Raw genomic sequence first — 8,309 nt, 5'->3', positions numbered from 1 at the left:
ACAAAGAATAACAACACAACTTTTTGATTTTGTTGACTCCAGTACTTTTTCAAGTGGGTTCTTTTTTTGCTCTCTTGTGGCTTTCCACCAGACAATCAGCCAACTGGATTTCTTAGAAGCAACCAGTCTCAAATACCTCACAAACTGCTAAAAATAAAGACCTTAGCTACAAGAGACAAGAACTAAAGGTCTCATTTTTAATCTTCTCTTTTTAACTTAACATGAAGGGTGGCATGACAATCTCATTGACCTAGCTATAGAAATGAAGGTGACAGTGGAACTTGCTCACAATTCAGCATAGCAGTTAAAAGTTCACTTGGCAGCTTTGGTCATTTGGGCTGTTTAGCTCAGGTATTTGAAGTCTTTTGCAGCTGGACTGCCCAAATTGTCCTGCCTGTCATCAGTGAATACAATGAAAAGGAAAGGATGAGGTATGGGCAGGCAGATGCCCCATGTTGCATAGTCCAGCATGGGAGGGGTTGCAGTGTGAGACCTCATATCAGGACTTGCTGCACTCAGCAGAGAGCATCTGACCTCCCAAACTCAATGACACATAGCAGGGGTTGAGAGTCCAATCAGAAAGAAGCTCAGCTAAAGCAGGACTCCTGCCAGCTCTCCTAGAATTCATAAGCCAAAAAGGATCTGCATACTCTAAGTTTAGTAGGTCTAGTCTAGAAATACAAAACAAAAGCATAAAAATAGCATTGAAAAGTTGTGCAGCATAGGATTGATTCTGGAATTTTCTTCTGGACTTTTGATTGGCTCCTTAAAATCAAAAATCCATAATACCAACTAAAAGAACCATTACTTTAGACATTTGTAGGTGTATCGCTTCCAACATGCTTAATAAAATAAAGCCTGCTTTGCAGACCAAGTATTTTTATGGGTTTTTTACATTCCACCTTGGCATAGCAGGTTTCCCTTAAGACAGAGATTGGTTTCAGTACTTAATCTCCACAGGGCAGTGCTACTTCAACTTGTTATTCATGCATAATTGCAGTTTGCTTGAATTAGACTGTGATTACAGCCTAGAACTCCACATCCACTTCAACCTTCTGGGATATTTTTATTGTTCATTTACTCTGAGAAGAAAACCAGATGAAGTTTTCTGAAGCTAGGTGTGTGATTTATGTTGTAATGGAAATATGTGTCAGCTTCATCAGAATTTTTTCTCAGATCTTAACAACAAAACATGGCAAACTGATACCTTTTCTGAATTCTTTTCCTCTCTTTTTAAAACATAAATTGTCTTGGCTTCTTTTAATACAGACAGACGAAGTCCTTGTACTTTATATAGGGTGCTTCATCCTTGCATGCTCGAAGCACTTTATAAATAGATAGGAGACATCACAGAAGAAAGGGAATGCTCACGGCAGAAGCATCACACCCTGGCTCTTATTAAAGTAGTAAAATATCCTTTACGCAAAGGGACCATGCCTATATCCTTTATTTCTTAATAGGCTTACTGTCTCCTGCAATTTACTTCGTGTGTCATGGGTGCATGAGGAGATCTGAATCAATCAGTAAATCCCTTGCACAGCAGTAGAAAATTGTTTGACTTGATTAATCTGCTTTTCAATGTAGAATTCCACCTTGAGAGTCTTTTAACAACAAAACAATAACCAGAAACTTCTCTCTCCCTACTAAAAACCCCATAATCTCTCACCCAAAATCTACTCTGAAATAAAGCATCTTGATTGAGACTTCCCGAGCTGTAGGTCCAAATAGAATTTGGTACCTGATATTTTGTCTATATTTAACTACCAGATTAAATTAAATTCATACTTCTAGACAGTTAACTTCACCCCACTCTAAGAAAAATCTAATGTACTACAATAATAAAGTGAAATCTGATTATTACATGGTTTAGTTTCAAAACATGCTTTACTGAATAACTTCTCTGCTGAAAAATGAAAGCCTTTTGCCAAAAGAGATGGCACAGTGCAGTTCCCCAGCACACACCCATTAAAACAGCTGCAAAGAAATCACCAAAGATAAGATAGCGCAGGAGTGTTGACAGGCACTTTGCAATTAGCCTCTCTGGAACGTGATCTAAATTGCAGCATCAGCATCTTCACTCCCACAAAGCTTCACTGGCTGTTCAGTATCCAGGGTAACTAAGATTCTTGTCTATCAAAAAGCTACCTATCAAAATCAATAGAAAATCTGCCTTTAAATAAACCAAGTTCTTTCTATTTTAAGAGGGACTGGTTTCCATTAAAATACAATAATAGGTCTTACTCTTCACATTCAAAATCACTGGTGTGGTGCTTTGTGGGAACAGCAGTATGGGCCACTTGTGTTTCTGAGGCCAGGAGGGTCAGACCTCTCCTGGTGCAGAAGAGCTAGATGCCAGGAGCTGGAAGCATGTTTGGAAGGATTTCATCCCTAATCAGAAGCATGGGCACGGGCTGCCTCTAACTCTCAAAGTATCATGTGGCATTTTCTAATAAAAATTGTTCATGTTTTGATCAAAATGTGTTGCTATGGCTGCAAGGTCAGTATTCTGTAGAGTTCTCTTTCCTTTCTAGCCATATTCTTCACAGTCAGAAGTAAAGGAAATGGTAGATGGAACTAACCCATTTAGTCCTGCTGTTTGTCCTCTGTGCTGAATAATTTTATCAGGATCATCAAATTTCCGTGAAAGCTGTGTTTATGCTTGCTGTGCTGATGTTAACAAACACATCATCCACAAATGGATATGTGGGTACAGGAAAGAGGTTTCTGACTTGCACATAGACATTGCTTAGCTCAGAGCAGTGACGTTCTTACCAAGAGCTGACCTCAATATTTACCAGACATGCCAAAGTGCAGGAGGCCTTTCATGGCTTGTTCTGGAGTGTTTGTGAGGATGGAGCTGCATACCTTGGGCCAGGCATCTTTACTCACCAGATATAATGTGCTCCTTTGGCCGTGGAACACTCTGAGTTACTTTTGAACATTTCCCTGAAAACCACCTAACTGCAAAAGTTAAGAAGAGAGACTTTTGAGAAATTATGAGTAAATTTACCCTCACGTCATTGCCCCAGTAACAAATAAATATCTATGGCCACATCTGAAAGATGTGTGACAGTCCCATAATCTGGTTGCCTGAATGGCAGCTTTTCAGTGCTTGGCCCATTTGCTGTCTGTGCTAGCAGATAATGAGGGCTGCCTCAGAGCAAATATTTGAGGCTTGGCAAGAATATGCTGCTCTTCCTTCACTTCCTGGATGGCATGTTTGCTCTGAACAAGTTCTTGGATCATCAGGGTAGTACACAAACATCTTGTGATAAGAATCTCATCCAGGATCTATGCAGGATCCAGCAACTACTTCCCCGAAAGCTTTGGAAAAGGGGACTTTTTTTTTGCTAGATCACTTTATCTGGCTTATATATCTGGTTACTAATCCTATTACAAACAGAACTGTTCGCATTGCAGGCTATACATTTAACTGCTAGAAGCAAGGAAATCAAATATACAAGATAAGAGAACAAAGTGAAGGAGAGACAAGGTAACAAAATATACCAAGGACCTAACAACCAAACCGTGTGTGGGCCTGAACTTTAAACAAAGACAGTTAGCAAAGGCTAACACAAGGAATACCAAGTTTATGTCAGGGCACTTCAGTAGCAGTCATCAGTGAAATCTAATTAATAGTTGCCTTCTGAGTAATACAGGGTAATGGCCTGGTCCATCAAGCATGCAGGGTCTCACGTAGCTCTATATGGGTGTGCTAGTTTGAGGCAAATTGGAATATTTTAGTAAGAAAAATTAGATTCTAGACTGTGAAAAGAAAATAAAAGAATGGTGATGTTTACTTCACTCATAGGCTTACTGAGATGCATAAAAACGAGAACACAAACAGATAAGACAGTGTGTGTGTGTCTCTGTCAGAGCCTGTGCTTTCTCCCTGGGCTGCCTTCTGTGTAACTCATTCTTTTGCTTTCTAACCCCCCTTGCCGACTCTCCAAGCTCACCTTGCACATATGGCAAACTCTGGGATAAGGTATAGGAGTAGAAAGAGGGTGGAAGAGTGGTTGGGAGCCCTTCCTAGGGACTCTGATTTCTGAGAGGGGTGTTATGTTTCTATATTACCTTTAACTTGCCTATTTCTGTATATGGCTGTAAATACTGTAAATATCTGCTTGTATATTGTGCTAAGCTGTAAATATAAAGCTTCATTCCTTAACTGCCAGCTCAGACAAGTCTAGTCTGGGTGATTTCACGGCGGGGGGGGGGTGGGGGGGTGGGGTGTAATTCCCAAACCATCACAATTGGCTGGAAAAGGCTGTGGTTCTGTTTGTTGCTTTTTTAAAATAACCCCAGTAATTTACATACTATGAATATAATTATCTGCTCTACAGCATCAAAAGAGGTGTCCAGCTCTGGAGCTCTCAACACGGAAAGGACATGGACCTGACAGAGCAGGTCCAGTGGCGGGCCATGAAAATGATCAAGGGGCTAAAACACCTCAACTATGAGGACAGGCTGAGGGAGCTGGACTTTTTCAGCCTGGAGAAGACTCTGGGGAGATCTAACAGTGGCCTTGTTATACCTGAAGGGGCCCTCCACGAAGGAACAAGTTCTTTATCATGAGGGTGGTGGAACACTGCAATAGATTGCTCAGAGAGGTTGGTTGAGGCCCTGTCCCTGGAGATCTTCAAGGTTAGGCTGCACAGGGCTCTGAGCAACCTGATATAGTGGATGATGTCCCTGTTGAATGCAGGGGGATTGGACTGAGTGACCTTTGGAGGTCACTTCCAACCCAATCCATTTCATGATTCTATGATTTACACTGACAAATGTAATGACCAATGGAAATACCAAACCATCTTTTTAGTACAGTCAAATGAACAACTATATTTCAGTAATGAAAGTTATTACAGTCTGATGCAGGACAGTTTATTCACACACAATTCAGCAATGTCAGAGATGCAAACTAATAGGCACACTCAAAAGATTTGTAAGGAAAATTGGACAGATCAGTAATTTCAAACCAAGTTAGAGGCTCCATCTAGTAGACAGCATATTAATGTTCAGGACCTTTGACAAACATTACCCAGGAGTGGCACAGAGGAACCTAGGCTCACTAACAGACAGAGTGCTACGCAGATGGGTTCAGAGAAGAGAGGAGAGGTTTTTTTCTTTTACTAATAAGAAGAAATCCTGACCAAACCCCCCAATTCAAGCTTTTCAATTCCACTAGGGCTTTAAATACAGGCATATTTGTCTTGTTTAGGATAGTCTCAGTTGGCTGAGGGGCTGTGCAGCAGCAAGAGTGCTGCAAAGGCCACAAAAGCAGTGCAGTTACATGCATAAAGATCTGCACCAGAGTGATCTAGCCCAGGATGAACAGGGCACAAACAAGGCTGATGGCCAGCTCCAGAGCCAGCTGAAGCACAGGAGGCTTGAGGATATTTTCAGAAATCACTGCATTGCACAAATCCTGAGTTCTAAAATTGCTGCTGTTTTCAGTTGTCTTGGCTAACTTGTCCTTGCACGTAATAACTTTACCAGATATTATCCAAACCAGTGAAAGTGTTGTGAGGGTTTTATCATGATGATGATCCATTTTCTCATTTCAGCATATACTGAATTTAGCCTGAGACTTCACTATCTTCAATCTAAATGAGAAAAAATATTGAGGCAGCTGTCAAGTTGGCTAAGATGAGGCTGAAAGCATTTAGCCTCCAGCTCCATCCTCCTCACCTAATCTGAGCAATGGTTTTGCTGAAACCTGTGGATAAGAACAGGAGAAGGAAATGTGTCTCAAACCCTGCAGGGATGGAGAAATGTGGGGTTGTAAGCACTGGAGTTTTGCTTCTAGGGCTTCACTAGAGCAATCTTTTTTTAACGCTGTATTTCATCACTTGACTTTTGAGGTCTAACTGGTACCGAACCCTTCTATTTCACTCAGTAGAGTTAAACTTAACATGAGGAATTCTAGTAGCCTATTAAAAATAGGGAAAAAAGGAGAACTTGAAGTCTCATGACCTCAAACCAAACAACCTTGTGACACTCAGTGTGTTTAGAAAGAATAGTTTGTAGAAACATGTGATTAGGGATAGAACAAACTGAGGGAGAGTGGAAAGGAAAAATAAAGTGAGCAGAGAGGTAGAAATTTCTTCAGGCATGGTGGAAAACCTGAGCTGGGATGTGGAGTCTGTGTTCTGTCTGCCTCATTCAAACAATACAAAGAAAACCTTTCCCACCAAGCACTAATTAAGCTTTAAGCTTGGGGTTTATTTTCTACAAAGTGAGCTTAGTATCAGTTATCTTTAAATGGAAGGAAAATGAACAAGGTTTTTTTGCTTGTAAAAATCTCATTAATCAAATCCAGCTGCTATCTTTTTAGCATTTGTGTTAACTGCTCTAAGAGCTGAGTTAACTGTACTAAGAGATATAAGGGCAACACTTATATTCAGCCATCACCTGTGACACCATATGCAAACCAGCAAATCTTGCATTATTTCAGTGAAATTAGCCCTGTTAATCGTGAGGGTTCACCTTCCTCACAAAAATTTTGCTTGGAGCACTGCCCAATTTCCAAGCTGTGAGCAAGAGCAAGAGCAGAGGTTTATAGATTTGTGTTTCATTACCAAAAAATCTCAGTAATTTCATTTTGAAACAGAAGAGAAAGCTACATATGTGATTGCTGGGTTCATTGCTGAAATTGCAATTGTTCACTTTCACTGTCCAGAAAAGAAATGAAATTACACTTTTTTGGAATCCATGAAAATTCATAAACACAAACATTTTAATATCAACCACCAGGTTCGCTGCTGATATTGCTTCTTACCCAGCTAACATCTTCCAAATTTTATAACTCTCCTTTATCTTGCTGCAAGGTTTTTTGTTTGTGCTTTTAGTAAGATGAAAGGTCTTTCATGCAGGGAATTAATTGCTAGTGAGGTAGGCTCTTCAAGGGACTGATGTAAAGAAACAAATCTTCCAAGGTCAGTGCTCACCTTTGGGCTTGCAGATGTGGAGCCTTGAATTTATACACTAACAGATTAGGAAAAAAAAAGAGTTTGAAAGGAAAACTTTAAATGTTTTTGGAGGTAGACATCCTTGCAAGTGGTTGAAGCACTGAGACTACTAAACTGCTAGAGGCTTACCTGCAACATGCACAATTTGAACTCAAATCAAGATAAGCTCATTTTTATCGGTGTTGTTTTTAAGATTCTGCTAGGCTTCCAATGGGCAAGAAGGATAAAAACTAATCACAATTATCTAGAAAAATATTAAACCAATCTAAAGTAGATGCTAAAGGTAATGAAAAAATAAGGTGTCTTCCCTTGTGGTGTGAATGAGAGCAGCCAGGAGCTCTGGCATTTGCCGTCCAGCCATTGAGGGCAACTGAAGAGCAGCAAGTGACAAAAGCATGAGGACCAAGACTTCAATGATGGTGGACAAAATGCCTCCAGGCTTTGCTACAGAAAAGTGTCTGTATATAATTTCTGGAAGGATACACATTGTAAATGCAGTTTCTCAGTGCAGGATGTGAAGCTTTACTTGAGGCACTCATTATTACTCGTAATTCCCACACAAATCAAGTGAAACGTAGGGCCTCCATTCCCAGTAATAGTCATTTCAGTATGCCTACCTTTTCCATTTGGCTCATTACACAGTTTTATTCTTTAGCTGGTAGCAATTTGGGGGTTAAAACATCTTTTTTTTATTTATAAATAGAAATTGAAGTATTTTACAATTTGTCATTCCGTGATTTTGCCTGTGTTTAAAATCTGATGAATATCTTTCCTTTCTGCATTATTGTGTTTGCTTTTCAGCAGACTGACAAGTAGAGACTGATGGCAGACTGAGTTTTAAAAAGATAAATTCTTCCTTTCTTCCCTGTTTCTTCTTTTTTTCTAAATTTCTGGGAATCATCTCTTATTCAAAACTGCTAGAAGTTAAACATAGAATCATAGAATCAACCAGGTTGGAAGATCATCCAGTCCAACCTAGCACCCAGCCCTAGCCAGTCAACTAGACCATGGCACTAAGTGCCTCATCCAGGCTTTTCTTGAACACCTCCAGGGATGGTGCTTCCACCACCTCCCTGGGCAGCCCATTCCAATGGCAATTCACTCTCTCTGGCAAGAACTTCCTCCTAACATCCAGCCTATACTTTCCCCAGCACAACTTGAGACTGTGTCCCCTTGTTCTATTGGTGGTTGCCTGGGAGAAGAGGCCACCCCCCACCTGGCTACAATGTCCCTTCAGGTAGTCGTAGACAGCAGTGAGGTCACTCCTGAGCCTCCTCTTCTCTAGGCTAAACAACTCCAGCTCCCTTAGCCTCTCTTCATAGGGTTAGTGTTCCAGGC

The sequence above is a fragment of the Pogoniulus pusillus genome, chromosome 4, assembly GCF_015220805.1.
Source record: "Pogoniulus pusillus isolate bPogPus1 chromosome 4, bPogPus1.pri, whole genome shotgun sequence".
Taxonomy (NCBI): Eukaryota; Metazoa; Chordata; class Aves; order Piciformes; family Lybiidae; genus Pogoniulus; species Pogoniulus pusillus.
This window is presented reverse-complemented; position numbering follows the sequence as displayed.